At 44.6% G+C, this 15,326-nt stretch overlaps 1 long non-coding RNA gene and 1 other non-coding gene across 3 annotated transcripts in view; one reads left to right on the plus strand and one right to left on the minus strand.

Annotated features, from left to right (window-relative positions):
* Positions 1–14,750, minus strand: part of LOC136059344 (uncharacterized) — a 40,928-nt gene extending 26,178 nt beyond the window's left edge. For both annotated transcript variants that reach the window (XR_010623211.1, XR_010623210.1), the window contains exon 1: positions 14,108–14,750. This is a non-coding gene — a long non-coding RNA (uncharacterized LOC136059344). The remainder of the gene's footprint in view (positions 1–14,107) is intronic.
* On the plus strand, positions 9,215–9,296 carry TRNAS-GCU (transfer RNA serine (anticodon GCU)). Its single transcript has one exon. It is a non-coding gene; the product is annotated as a tRNA-Ser (tRNA).
* Positions 14,751–15,326: the final 576 nt, after the last annotated feature.

The raw sequence follows: 15,326 nt of genomic DNA on the forward strand, positions 1-15,326 counted from the left end.
CTGATCTCTCCGCTCATGTCTGAGATTCATAGATTCATAGATACATTAGGTTGGAAAGGACCTACAAGATCATCTAGTCCAACCATCCTCCTATCACCATCCCTACCCACTAAACTACTAAATCAAATCCCTTAGCAATAACAGAAAGCTTATATCCAAAGGGTTAACAACTTTTTTTTTCCCCATGATCCTTAACTCATAAACATTAATTCCACTGGAAAAAGGAACATTTCATTTAAAACGAACAGCTGATGGGAAGAATAATGCAGGGCTTTGAAAGAAATTTAAGAAAACAAAATAAAATAAAAAATGGGAAGCAAGGGGAGAAAGCAAAATAACACTTCCAGAAAGTTTTCCAAAGGAAATGAGTAACCACTTGTTGTTAAATGATAAATCACAGTCCTCGGGAAGTGGCATTGTCTGTGGTCTATTTTTAATGAGAAAACACCCATGTCACTGGCATGAGGGCTGCACATGCTGATGAGATGAGTCTGCGGGCAGCGGGAGTGGAGCACTCATGGGTAACCATCACCTCATTCCTGTCATTCCCACTGCTTATCAGAACCAAAACAGCGTGAAAAGCAAGAGGCTTGGAGGAAGAAAAAGGCACCTGGGACAACAAACAAGGCTGCTGCTTTCCAGGGAAGGAGAATGCAAGGAAAAGCTACAGACCAAGAGAAGGAACAAGGCCACATGCGCTGTCTCAGAGCTGTTTGCTCATCTTTTCTGCAAGGATATGCACAGAGCCACAGGTGAGCTCTGTCCTACCAGGAAACAAATCCATGAGCATCCTGTGAGACCTCAGGTTGCAGAATTTGGGAATGCAACAACCCTTCAGCCTCTTTTCCCTAGGGTCTGCTACTGAGACCTAGAGCTTCCCTGGGAAGCTGAGGGCTGCTGCAGTAGGACCAGCACCTCATGCTGAAGCTCCGTTTGTCACTGAGCACTTCGGAGGTATAATGAGCCTCATTTGAGGTTGATAATGAGTCTCAGATTCTTGTGGCAAAATGACTCAGGTCCTCAGACTGACAGGAAAGGAGCATGTGGTGCCGAGAGGCCATGCCAGGGAAGGAAAACAAAAGTCAGTGAAGCACAACCAGGAGCATATCCCTTCCCATTCAATAAGAAAGAGGATGCTCCTCCACAGAAAGTGATGGAGAGCACACAGACAGATCCAACAGTGCTTAATGAGGGAGACAGACCAGCATTCCTGGGACAGGGAAGGGCTGAATGCTGTCCATCAGCTCTGCACCACATTGCACAGGGTGCCCCAAGGACTTTCAGATCCAGAGGAAGATGCTGGGGAGCAATGAGAGAGTGAGAATCAACCTCCACTCATGACTCAGATGCCATCTGACTCCCAGGAACACAGACCACAGATGAAAGGCAGTGCCTGTTTTCAGTGACGTATTACTTTGCAACTCTGCACCTCAACTTAGCTTTCACTGACCCAGTGCAAAAAGACTGTAATTATTCAATTTCTCAACTATTTCTAACATTCTTTCCATATATGAGATTTAAGCCTTTTTTTTTTTCCCTTAATAGGAACAAAACCCCACAGTTTGCTAGAGATTATACAACACACACACACCACTGCTCCAAAACAGCATCTGAAAGCATTTGTTTGATGTTTTCCACTCCCCCACTATAAAACACCACCCTGCTGGTCTCATTTATTGTGTGGCATTTTGCAACGAAGCGTAAAAACGGAATTAATCATAGCCCTGAAAAACACAAACTTCTTCTCTGAGGTTAGAAGTAACCATTTGGAAAGAAAACTTCCAGGAGCCAGAGGGACTGACAGGAGTGGAGACTGAAGTCCCTCTTTTCAAAGGCCAAGTGTGTCCCAATATATCCCTTGGACAGTTGCCCTGAGCCAAAGTTATAATAATTTATTCTTTCTGCTTGCCGACAGATCAGTTCAAGTTGCAAGGAGATTTGGTACAGAATCAGGACAAATGCCCAAAGTGGACAGGGAGGTTCAACAGGCAAACGTGTCATAAATCCAACAGGAGGCTCTACTCTCACTGCAGCTTTTGCACAGGCTGATGTTCAGAGCCTTGGCTCTGGTCCCTGACTCCTGTGTTGGGATGCTGCGGAATTTGGGCACCTTCCCCTCTTGGGCAGCACTCAGCATCCCAGTGTGAGCACTGACAATCACCCCTGGCAGGAGGCATTGCTTCTGCAGGTCAGAAACACGGAAATCTGGAAAGCTTATGCCAAAAAAAAAAAAATCATTATCATCTTTATGTTTTCTGGCTCAACACTATTTAAGAAAATTACCTTCTATATAAATCAACCTCCCCTTTCTCCACTTCTGTAGATTTAGTGCTTTGCGTGAATTCAAGGAGTGGGTTCTGTCAAGGATGAAGTTGGGAAAAACCATGAGGCTATTTTTTACATTAGATGTTTTAGCAGAGATTTGCAGAGGGCTTTGGAATCCCTCTGCATAGGAGGTAAAACATTAATAATTTTAAACTCTCCTTTTAAATTAGGAAGAGCATTCAAAGAAACTATTGAAAGAGAAAAACCATCAAGCCCGCCGTCACATCCAACTTAAACACTGATGTTTTCTCTCAAGCCCCAAAAGTGGTTTTAGTGAGCTGGCAACCAAAGAATTTACCTTTTCCTTACTTGTCCTTGCCCCACAACAGCTCTGTGGTCCCTCTCTGCTCACCCGGAATCATATTATCATTAAGGCTGGAAAAGATCATCTAGTCATCATGTCCAACCATCAACCAGTCCCCACCGTGCCCACTAACCCATGTCCCTCAATGCCACATCTCTACGTTTCTTGAACACCTCCAGGGCTAATGATTCCACCACCTCCCTGGGCAGCCTGATTCAATACCTCACCACTCTTACTGATAAGAAATTTTTCCTAATATCCAAAGTAAACCTCCCAGGCTCAATTTAAAGCCATTACCTCTTGTCCCTGCATACAAAGCACCTGGGCACTGCTTGTACTTCACCTGAGCTCTCCTCACAGCTTCAGAAGGAGAAGCACATCTAGGGGCAGAGGCTGTTCAAGCAAGTACTAAACATCTTGCAAGGGATGCAAAATATTTCGCTACACTTGCTCTCCTCCTCTGACAAGTTATCAGAGGTTTTTTGGTGGTTTTTTTTTTTCCTTTTTAACTTCGTAAATTAATATAAAGTCAATCACATGCTTCAGGCTGAAGGCTGATGGGAAAGAGGTTCAGTTAAGGAACTGGGTCACTGGTTTTCCACTACATTGCTCAACTGCCTGAATGTACCTACGAATCCCACACAGCCTCTGAGCAACTCAGTCCAGGACTGTATCCAGGTGGCTTTGGAGATCTCCAAGGAAAAGACCTCGCAGTCTCTCTGGGCAACCTGTGCCAGTGTTGCTTTCCTCCAAAGGACCAAGCAGCAGCTGGTGGAGCTGCTCCACAAGTCAACTCCTATCATCACAGAATCACCAAGGTTGGAAAACACCTAAAACACTCATCCATTCTAACCATCCACCTAGCACCAATAGTTCTCACTAAGCCATGTCCCTCAGCACAAGGTCTAAATGCTCCTTGAACATCTCCAGGGTCAGTGACTCCACCACCTCCCTGGGTAGCCCAGACCACTCTTTCAGAAAAGCAGTATTTCCTAACATCCAATCTGTGTCCCTCTGCACTCTGAATTTCTTTTTTCCCAGTGATATTTGGGAATTTTCATCACTGTATAGCAGGTAGGAGCAGTGTGGCAAGAGCGATTGGTGGGGCAGCATGCTGGGAAAGAAAACTCTGGTACAAAGCAGCACGGCAGACACTGGGAAAGAAGATAATAAAAAAAGGTTGTGGGGTTTTTTTTTGGTTTTTTTTTTAAGAAACAAGTTGGTTTGTATTAGGATAGCAAGGGAAGAAATAAAACAATCAATTATTGATCTTCTTTTCTTTTTAAGCAACAGTTTAAGACTTTTGTCTGCGCTGGTGAAGAGTTCCTTATTCCAAGCACATGTGCATCTGCCTGTCTCAGCTACTAGTACAGTTTCTTAACAGCACATTCTTTCCCATTCTTGCAAGAGTTCTGCAAGGTAAACAAAGGCTATTATCTTCATACTTAAGAGGTAAAGAAAGGCTGACAGGGACAGGCCCACCTCGCTATCGAGACTTTTGCAAAAGCAGGAACAATGTGGCAGCCCAAGATTTAGGGCTGCCCACACAGCCTGGCCACACAGCCAGCAGCCATCCTGGTATCAGGGCAGCCAGCCAAAGCACGTGCTCAGAGAGGTCTTCATGCCACACAGCTGCATCCTCATCTTCCATATGTTTGCAAAGAAAGCTGCATAGAGTCATTATCCTTTTCCTCTATCTCTCAGACTGCCAGCAAGGAGCCCCAGCTCCTCTTGGACACCAAGCTGCAGAAGCACTCATTTGAAACTCCAACGCATCACTGTCATGTTCTGAAACCTATTAACCTCAGTGATGCTTTAGCCTTGACCATTGTGCTGCAACACCCCTGAGATCCTCTGGATCAGTACCCAAACCCAAGCAGCACAGAGCAACCCAACCTCTGCAACTCGCCTGGCAGCTGCTAAAACTACAGTGGCTCTGATCTCAAAAGGAGAGGATGCAGTCCCTGACGTTGCTTCTGTCTGCTGCAGTGAAAACAATAACAAAATTAGTTCTCCACTAGAGAAGTGGCAACTGCCCTGAGGCAAGCCCTGCTCTCAGGGACTTGCAGGGCAAGCTTAATTGCAGCAGGGATCATGGAACTCAGCCTTACCCTTGCTGGTGTATTTTTGGAGAAACAATACATGCAAACACTGGTAGAGCACAATCTCACTTCTCTGCAAGAGATGCTTAAATATGATGTCCTTTACTTCTGGAAAAACAGGGGAAAACCTACATGTCAACAGATCCACTGATCAAGCCCCATCCTCCAGTAGTTTTTTCAGACAGTTGAAATGTATTTTGTCTCCTGCTCCAGCAGTTCCTAAACAGTGCGAGCTAAATATTTATAGAAGAGACACTGTTTGTTTAAGTTTCAACCCCTACTTGCTGAGCTCCACGATGCCCAGACCCCAATATGACAGCTGATTACAGAAGAGCTTGAAAACAAGGCAGAGGAGACACTGAGCCTTACCAGACCTTTCATCTGGACACTTTCTCTTGTTGTTGTTTTGGGTTGCCTCCCACAGCTGGCAGCTCTCCTGCTGGGACCCCGCTTCAGCACAGCTACACACAAGTGCTTGTTGAATGAGAAAGCCCATAAAATTTCTGGAAGGAAGTGACAGGCACATGCAGAATGAGGATGCTTCCCTCTAGCACCAGGCCTGCTTTTAGGGTTCTCCTGCTGGAAGGCAGCACCCCGTGAGCTCATTCCCCCAGCAGCTCCACACGTTGTCACTGCTTCACTTTGGTTTTCCCCTTACCACCAGTCCTGTGAAGCACAGCAATGCACTTGCTCTGTTTCAAAGGAAACGCAGCTCCTGCAAGCCAAGGGCCATTTTTCATCCAACACTTTGGCAGAGCTCTGCTGGATGCTAAAGCCCATTTGGGAAAGCTCCTGGTGCACTTAAGAGCCTGGTTCTCTGTGACTTGCAGTGATACAGTTCAATTGCTCCTGAAAATTCAATGTAAGCACTTGAACTGCTTTGCAGCATGCATGCAGCAAGGCAAGGTGCAGGCATCTCAGAATGTCTGAGCTGGCGCAACCTGGACACTCTGGATTTAAGTCCATGCCAACAAGTACTATTCTGAACTGTCCCTTCTCTTTTCTGTATTAAGGTCCAGATTTTCTGATTTACCACAGTCTCCACTGCAGTGGTATTAAGTCACAGAATCATTAAGTCATTAAGGTTGGCAAAGACCACTAAGACCATCCAGTCCAACCATCAACCCATCTCTACCATGCCCATTAATCCTTGGTGCCACATCCCCACATTTCTTAAACACCTCCAGGGATGGTGACTCCATCACCTCCCTGGGCAGCCTGCTCCAATCATTCTTTCTAAGAAGTCATTTTTCCTAATATCCAAACTGAACATCCCCTAATGCAACCTGAGGCCACTCCCTCTAGTCCTGTCACTGTTACCTGGGAAAAGAAGCTGACCCCCACCTCACCACAACCTCCTTTCAGGGAGCTGTAGACACTCTGAACCTCCTCTTCTTCACACTAAACAATCCCTCAGCCACTCCCCATAAGACTTGTGCTCCAGACCCTTCTCAGCTACGCTGCCCTTCTCTGGACACACTCTAGAGCCTCAATGTCTTTCTTGTAGTGAGGGGCCTAAAACTGAGGTGTGGCCGCACCAGAGCTGGGTGCCACAGTCCTATAGTACCCTACAGAATAACGAGGGATACTCAAACTTTTGATCTGAGAATCTGCCAGAAGCTGAAAAGACACTTGCATTTGCAGACACGCTTCTGGTAAAAGCTCTCTGTGTGCATTACAGCCCCTTCCTACACATGGTGCTGCACAGCACTGCAGGTGAGCAACCAAAAACTTAAGACTGCTTTTTTGATATGGTGATTACGACTTATTAATCCCATACAAAATATCTGGGAGTACAAGTGAACACTTGGGATATAAATGGACTTATATACTTAGACCTGAGTAGAAAGTGGCTTATGCATCTCAGATAGGTGAGAGATTGTGACAACTTTGCCCAAATCCAATTACTTCCAACGCAGCTCCAACTTTGAGCGGACCGTTGGATGAGCATGGACTGCTGAAGGACTCAAAACCACCACCAACAGCAGTTTGGTTGCACTCATCTGATCAATATCAGATGTTTCTCAGAGCTGCAGCAAGGTTGGACTCTGTTCTGGGCTTCTCCAGGGAATAACAGGTCTTGTTCTCCACTGCACAGGACGTTACACAACACTTCTCCGTAACAGAATAAAAGATGTGGCATCAAGCAGGACAAGAACCAAAGTACTATCAAAATCAGGTTTGCATGCTGAGACCATTGGGACCTTTGATACACAGAGGAAAGGCCTGTGCATCAACCAACAAACAGCCACACCATTGTGGCATGTGCACACACTGCATGCTCTTCTTCTTGCACAGTTTCCATCCCTGCGTGCATAGGCACACGCAGACAGGAAAGCACCTTTATTAAGCTTTAGGCATGTGCCTATATGTGCATTCCTGAATCACAGCCCTGCACATGAATATGCATGAGTACACAGGCACACCGCAAGCAAGAAGGCTGATAAAAGAGATTAAAGAGAACACCGAAACATGTAGGAGGCTGGAAATAATGACAAGTGCTTTCATCAGTAAAACCCAAATTACCCTGTCTGCACACAGCCTCTCATCTCCTACCGAGCAAGCAAAGCTGCTTATTATAGAGATGCCTTTACCGTAATCTGACTTGTACAGAAATGAGAGGAGCTGCCCTTGCTTTCAAATGGTTTATTTTTCTGCTTTTTGAGGGACCGATTAATGGTGGGAAACATGGTTGGGCTCATAAGAAAGTTGCACATCCCTGCACTCAGAGGCTAGGCTCTGCCCTGTGGTGCTGTGCTGGCTTTGGGCACTGGCAGCAGTCCCCATGTGCCAGCCACTGTCCTAGGTGCCAGCCTGCAGGCAGCGAGCATCGACCTGCAGCCAGGCTCCTCCAGCTCCATGGAGGACTCAAAGTTTTACTGAGATGCAGAAGGGAGACGTTTTGTTTTGTTTCACCTGCTCCTAAAAAGAAAAAAAAAAAAAAAGAAGAAGAAGAAAACAAAAAGAAAAAACACATCTTTCCATCTTACATAAATATTGGATCTGAGTACTTTGTGCTCAAGAAGTTAAAAATAGGATATAATATCAGGTCTATGTGCTGCATCTTTTATCAAAGCCTTTCATGAACATCAAACCGGCTCCACTGCTCCCTTTTATATTTTCCTGCCGTCACTCACAATTCATAAAAGGGGACTACAGAGATACAAAGGGTACGGCACTTCCCAGCACTGTCATAGGCATCCAGGGACAAAAACAGCTTTTGCTCAAAGCTTTGAAATCTAAGAGCAATTTTATGATGTAGTGTCAGTTTTAGCACAAGAGATGAATAATAGATACGCAAAACATAATAATACTTTCCCAAGTAAACAATGCTTTGCAGTGTCAAACCTCTTCAGAAGCCCTGTCGGGCCGTTCAGAGGGATTGGTGCTGAAATCACAGTAACACGGCAGCAAAGTGAATGCTGTTAGAATAAACACGTTTAGCCAACAGGCACGGCTTCTGAATGGTATGGCCTGCCCAAATCCCAGCTGTGTCCTCCAGATATACACATCCAGATCCCCCCTATAAAAAGGGGAGGTAATGGAGATTAACTAGATGAACCAGAAACTCTTCAGACATAAACTTGACGTTGACCCTGCCATCCTTTGGTTGAGCTGCCATAAATCAGAACCTCCTCCCTATCTGTACAATGAACAGAGCTGCACTCACCTACACTCAAGATATGAGCATTAATTAACTTAAACACAAGGAAAAAAAAAAAAAACAACAACCACACACTTCAAAGATGGCAGCTGCTAGAATATTCAAGACTCATTCCCAGTTAATTTGTTACAAAGATACCCGGATATGGAGCAAAATCCCTATGCAAAACAGAAAACCTGAGAAAGCCTTTCAGCTATTCAGCATCCTTTCCACAGAAGGCAAGCAGTGTAACTTGCAGCCACCATTATTTTTAATTCCCCGCACTGTAACGGTTATGAATTCCAAGGGTGGAAGTGATAAACCTGTGATAAAACAAATTCCAGTGAACTCGGAGCATTGCCCTAACCAAAAAAGAATTTCCTCCTTAGTCATCCGGCAGCAGAGTAAGCCAGCTCCCACACGAATTACAGAAGAGTAGGAAAAAAATGCTTATCTGCGAGATTACTTTTTTTTCCCCAGTACCTCGTTATTTCATTTTTAAACAGGGCACAGGTCAAACAAAAACCACCTGACGCTGATGTGAACCGCTCAGCACGAGATAAAACTGTGCAGGGATCAGAGCAAGAGGAGTTTCTCCCTGCAAGGAGCTGCACAGCGAACAAGCGATGGTGCCAGCAGGACGGGTGGTGGCACATCCCCAACTCCAAGCAGTCAGCTTCTCCTGACCTCCAGGGATCCTCACCTCACATCCTCCTCGATATTCACATGCAGTGGCAGAGCTGGGCACGGCCTGAAAGCAACAGAGCTGTGACTCTTACCCAGCACACGGTGCCAAAGCGTTTACATTTTCACAATAAACCCAGGGAGACAGACAAGGCGGACGAGGTGGCCGAGTGGTTAAGGCGATGGACTGCTAATCCATTGTGCTCTGCACGCGTGGGTTCGAATCCCATCCTCGTCGGCAGGTGAAAATTTTCTCCCCTGTAGACTCTGTCCTCGCGAGGTCCCGTCAGGAGCAATGCGGCCACACCATGTCTGGGGACCCCAGAGCAAGAAAGACATATGGAGCCTGTTGGAGCGCATCAATGGAAGGGCACAGAGTGGTGATGAGAGGGCTGGGAATGCGTCTCCTACTAAATGAAGGAAGGCTGAGGGATCTGGGCTTGTTCAGTCTGGAGAAGGCTCCTGGGAGATCTCGCTGCAGCCTTCCAGTGTCTTAAAGGAAAGCTTTGCAAGTAGGAGACTAGGAGGGGATGACTTGGATGGTCAGGTAGTGAGAGGACAAGGGGAAATGGCTTTAAACTAAGAGAAGAGGTTTAGATTAGATGTTATGAGGAAATCCTTTACTCAGAGGGTGTTGAACACTGGCACAGGCTGCCCAGAGCAACTCTGCATGGTCCCGCATCTCTGGGTGATTTCAAGGCAAGGTTGCATGGTGTCTTGGGGAGCGTGAGTTGGTGGGGGCAACCAGCCCTTGACAGAAGGAGCTGGAACTAATTGAACTTTCCTTGAACTTCCTAATTGAACTTGGAAGTTCCTTCCAACCCAAACCTTTCTATGACTCTTGACTACAAGACACCTCTATTGAAAAGCCCTTTAAGGGCCCCTCAGCGCCTCAGGATGCCAGGCAGTTGTGAAGGTTTTACATTTTAGTGACATGAGGCAGATTTCAAAACAAGCTCCTAAATATTAATTCCCATCAACTGCTCAGCAGATGGGAGCCCAAGAAAACCACCTGTCAGCACCTACGGCTCTGCAAAACCCAGCAATGCAGTACAAGGGATTCAGTAACCAAGATGTCATCCTTGCTTTGCTGGTTCTAGCCATCTGCTGGTATTTCACTGAGGACACTCTGAAGTGAAATACTGAGTCTGCAAGCAGGCAGCCAGCACTTACAGGCATGGTAAGTCAGGAACTGCAAGCAGTTACTCACAGCAAAAGCAAAGATCGCTTTTAAGGAAGAACTATATCCTGAAAGTAACTACTGTGATGGTTTAGTCAATGGAAAGCACTGAGCAACATCTTGAAACAATAAACAAAGGACCATTCATCACATACTAGTAAGATCATTCCAGACATTTGAAGAAAAAAAAAAAGAGGGTAAAGACCACCAAAACGACAACTTTGCATAATCTAATGATTGAGGTCTGCAATTCATCAGCTTTGCTCGGCTGGCTCCAACTGCTGCCCTTCAAGCCCATGCCCTCCAAACTGCAGCACAAGAGTCTGCACAGGATCTGCAAGCAGCACTCACCCCTGATATATCTCCCTTTGAGGTCTCTTCCAACCCAAACCATTCTCTGTGATCCTATGAAACCCCCCCAAAAGGACAAGGAAGGTTAAGATCAAAGTAAAATTTCAGCAGCAGTATCACCAAGACATTTCCAAGCAGCATCCTAGAGGAAGAAGTGAATTCAAATATTAAGTTCTACATATTTTTAAAGTGACAAATAAGCTTTTGTTACCCAAGACAAGAAATTTCTAAAAGCATTTGCATTTACTACAGTAACCCTCAAAAATCCAGTTTGGTGAACTGGTAAGGTAGGTGCCCACAGACTGAAAACTGAAGTAGTTTCAGCCCCAGTTTCAGAGACCTGGGAGCAATTTTTAGGAGAGCAACAAGCGAGAGACAATATCTGTATATTAAATCCTCTTCCTTTGCCAGGCTTCAACATATTCAACTCAGAGAACCATAAAAAAAAGTTGAGAATTAAAGAAAAAAAATAACTACACTGTCAAACTTATTTTATAGCTCTGACTTTTTTTTCCCTTTAACTAATAAATACTTGCAATTCCTTTATTTTCTGCTAGCTGGAGATAGTCTTGAAAACTGCTGCAAACCTGCAGCTTCAGTGTTTGTCCGTGCCGGGCACCAAAAAATTCCTCTCCAGTGAGTGTGAGGGGTTTAGTCATGGCTGGAGCATCCCTGCAATGTGCCAAGGGCTGCTTTTTCACTCTCACGTAACCACCAGTAATACCGACATAGCACTGCTGTGACTTTTACAATGCTGTTACAATCTCCAAATCAGCTATGTGCTTTTGAATCATACAAACGCTTGTACACCCAAATACACCACTTTCACAATCAGCTGAAGCCTTTTTTTATGAGCACAGATTTAGAAAGGTTGGAAAAGACCTTGAAGATCTTCATGTCCAAGCATACACCCTTCCCCACCATCCCAATAAACCATGTCCCTACATACCACACCTCCATGTTTCCCAAAAACCTCCAGGGACAGTGATTGCACCACCTCTCTTGGCAGCCTGTTCCAATGCCTCATCACTGTTTCTGAAAAGAAATTTTTCCTAATATCCAACTGAAATAACATGTATTTTCCTAATACCGTGCATCTGTCCACAGACCTACAGGTAGCATGGATCCAGAGCAATGCAACACAGTGTAAGCAGCAAGGCCAAGTGAAATGCATTGAGCTGCAGTTGAATCCCAGGTTTGTGGTCCATGTCACCTGCATGGTGCCAGGCTCCCAGGTGTGAACAGTCTCCATAGTTCAGACAGGATGGGCAGGACTGAGTTTGCAATGGGCAAAGCAGTGCAGAAAGGTTTGGTACATCTACCACAGCTTGTCTCCAGTCCTGGTGGCAATGAAGAACAATGCAATGCAGAGCACGGGCACTGCTCTAAATTACCCAGTGATGGACAGGTTTTGTTCCATCTTCAGACAAACATTTCCAGAAGCAACAAAGCAACTGCATCACAGAAGCAGAGCAACCGGACAGCCTGTTTTATGGGGTAGGCCTGAGCACCACGCGTACTCCAGAATTGAAGCCTACACCCTATCTTATACTAAGGATACACAAAGGAACCAGTAGACAAGCAGCGATCACGCTTACTTTGCTCTTTAAACAAAGAGGAATCCCAGGGAACTCCCTCATGTCAAATTACAGAGATGCTGTTCCTGAAAGGCTGAGCAATAAGGCTGGGAGGAGACCAATAAATACATCTTGCACATGCACTCTAGGTCTTTTGCAGGTGTTCATGGCTCTAATTAGGACTCTTTTTGGCTCCAAGCTCCTGCTTATGTACAAAAGATAAAGCTCAAGCTGTCGTAGCATACTGCTGACAAAGGAGCTTTTTAGATATCGACCATATTTGCTTAAGTTATAGTTAGAAAGCTTGTACTTCCAGTGATCTTTCTTCCGTGCCTTAGAAGTTGTTAGAAGGCAGTTAATAAAACATCAGGAATTTCCACGCTTGGAAAATTACACTCTGTATTCAAAAGGGATAGAAATGGTCTAAACCACTTCTCTGATCAACCCATACAGGCTCTTGCCTTGGAAGATACCCACCTACTGCTATACACAATGTTATCACCCTACAAGGGCAGAATGAAACGAACAAAAAAAATTATTAAGTGACTTGACCAGAGGCACAGTTGAGGTTACTGGAGAAGCCATCTAGAGGAAATCAGTTTCCTAATTCCCCATTTTCTCTGTCTCAGCCACCAGAGAAAGCAGCCTTCGTAAGTTCAGAAGATGTACTTCACCACACAAACAAAATACAACTATTTTCCAGCATATTTTCTATGCTGTTTGAGCTTGATTGCAACACGCCAAGCAAGCAGGTCAAGTTAAACACTGAATATCACAGCCCATGGGGATGTCCGCCCCAAACCCCACAGGCTGCTGGCTCTATGCAGAGCCCCCCATTGACCACCAAGCCTAAGCAATACACATGACCCACCGCAGAGATGCTTTCACTCCAAGCAGATCAACTCCAGTCTGTTAGAAGCACAATAGGCACCCAACTTTCCTGATAGTTAAAGCAAAGAACCTTCTAAATCTCAGTGTCTGCCTGTCTTCTCAATCTGGCTTAAGTATCACATCAAATTCAAGAGATGGTCAACCGATTTTGTTCCACTGGCTCCATTTCCTTCCTTTAATCTGATGTTAAACTGCTTATGAAGCAATAAGATGAAACATTTAATGCCTCACACATGCTGATGGGAGTGTAGAATAGCATTTTCAGCAATTTCCCTTTAGCAGTTCTTTTTTTGTAGAGTCAAAACAAATAAATCTGGAATCTAGATTCAGAGAGCAAAGTTTTTTCTCTATTCCCTGTTCTTGAAAAAACAACAAACAAAAAAACCATCCTGTTTATCAGCACACACCACCAGATTCATCCCCCCACACTTCCAAAGCAATTGTCAAGGCTGGGATTTTCACAGCAAACTGACAAACCCAGAAACCAACAGAACAATCTTGTTCTGGTGTTAGAAAAATGCTCAGTCACCTTTACAAAAAAAAATCTTAAGTCATTGTAAATCTCTATAAAAATGCAAATTTAGTAATTGTCACTGCAATTACTGAGTTATCTATGTCTACATTGAATACGAATCATTTTCAAGTTAAAATTTAAAGCCATCTCCTTTTTTGTAAGTCCTCTTCTAAATGATGCCGTTCTTCAATAGAAGCACTGTTAAATTAAGATGAGAAAAAATGGATTGAACACTCATCTCCTCTGACATTACATGGTGAAGCCTGATAAGCAGGTTCATACACAGCCAGCGTCTGCTTCAAGCTCTAAGTACACCAGTAATTGCTGAGCTGGGTTGGTGCAGGAGGAGGAATTACGAGGCATGGATGTGAGCATCCCAACCCCTCTGCTCATGAGGAAAAGCCATCTTCAGAGTACGATGCCAAAGAGATGGAAAGGTCTTACCTTTAGCAGAAGCTAGTAAGGAACCAAAATGATTCAATTCCTAAACATCAGGAAAACAAATTGGTTTTCTCATTCGCCACCCATCTACATACCCGGACATGGCCACTGCTGCACCGGAAAAGCTCAGTGAAAGGGAAAAAATAATCCTTCTGCCTTCTGCAATAATTGCTCTGCTTTGAGCAACTGAAAGAGAAGATATTCCAGTATGGATGGTAAGCGACTGATTTGCTGTAATCCTCAGAGCAGAGATGCTTCTCTCTCAACACTCTGTGACCCAGGAAAGGCAGGGCAAAAAGATGGCAGGAATTTCCAGATGGTTTTGTCAGCAGCTGATGTTCTCCAGAGGGTTTTGCAGGTCCATAAATCCCATGATCCTAAAAATCCTTGGAAGCTACGGAAAGGATTTCCAGATTGGTGGAAGGCATGGGGCTGGGACCTTTGGAGAGAGGAAAGAGACAGCCATTATTTGAGAGCAACCACAGGGAAGTAGAAACCACAAGCTCTTCCCATGCATCTTATTCCCATGCAAACTCCTACCTTTCAATTCACTTTTTCTCAAGGTGAAGTTTTTAGGGTTTTGTGGGTTTTTTCACTTTTTCTTTTTTTCTACTTTTTAATTTTCATTTGTTTCCCTATTAGCCTGGTTTATTTAAACACACCGAGCATCAGCTCCACAGGACCACCACATCCAGAGGCTCACAGGTCCCAGGCAACGTGAGAAGAGGAGGACTATAAACCAACAGCTGGAAAGAAGTTATCACCTACCCAACACATCCTTCCAAAACTCTTTTATTTCACTGGGGAAATGAGAAGGTTGTCCTTCTCTATCTCTTTTTTTTTTTTTTTTTTTTCCAAAGAAGCAGCTCAGCAGGACTTTCTGCTTTCCTAATTTCAGAGAGAAATGCCCATCCGAAGCATCTCTGGAGTCTAGAGAGGAAACTGCCCCATGTATCAGCTGGATACCAACCTTGACACCTTGGAAGCACTCAGCTCTCCAGTAAAACAATTGTGTCTGCACTTTCTACCAACTCAAGTACACTGCTTACCTCCACATTCAAATGAAATAAAAACTTCTCAGCAAAGTGGATTTGAGTGCCCAAGGAATTAGTCATAAAGATTCGAGTTATTTGATGTGTGGCCATCAAAATATGCTTTGCTTTGTTTTTTCCTTTTAAACCCTGATATTATTAATTGTGCTGGGAATCAAGTTGCGGGGATTATTGTTTGTTATTTTAAGATAGGAAAACTGTCACACAAACCCAATTGCCAGGCCCGGAAATAACGCTTTGCAAGCAGTGAAAGGAAACTCAA

This window comes from Cyrtonyx montezumae, unplaced genomic scaffold (genome assembly GCF_038088225.1).
Source record: "Cyrtonyx montezumae isolate F1298 unplaced genomic scaffold, pur_monq_1.0 scaffold_8, whole genome shotgun sequence".
NCBI classification, from domain to species: domain Eukaryota; kingdom Metazoa; phylum Chordata; class Aves; order Galliformes; family Odontophoridae; genus Cyrtonyx; species Cyrtonyx montezumae.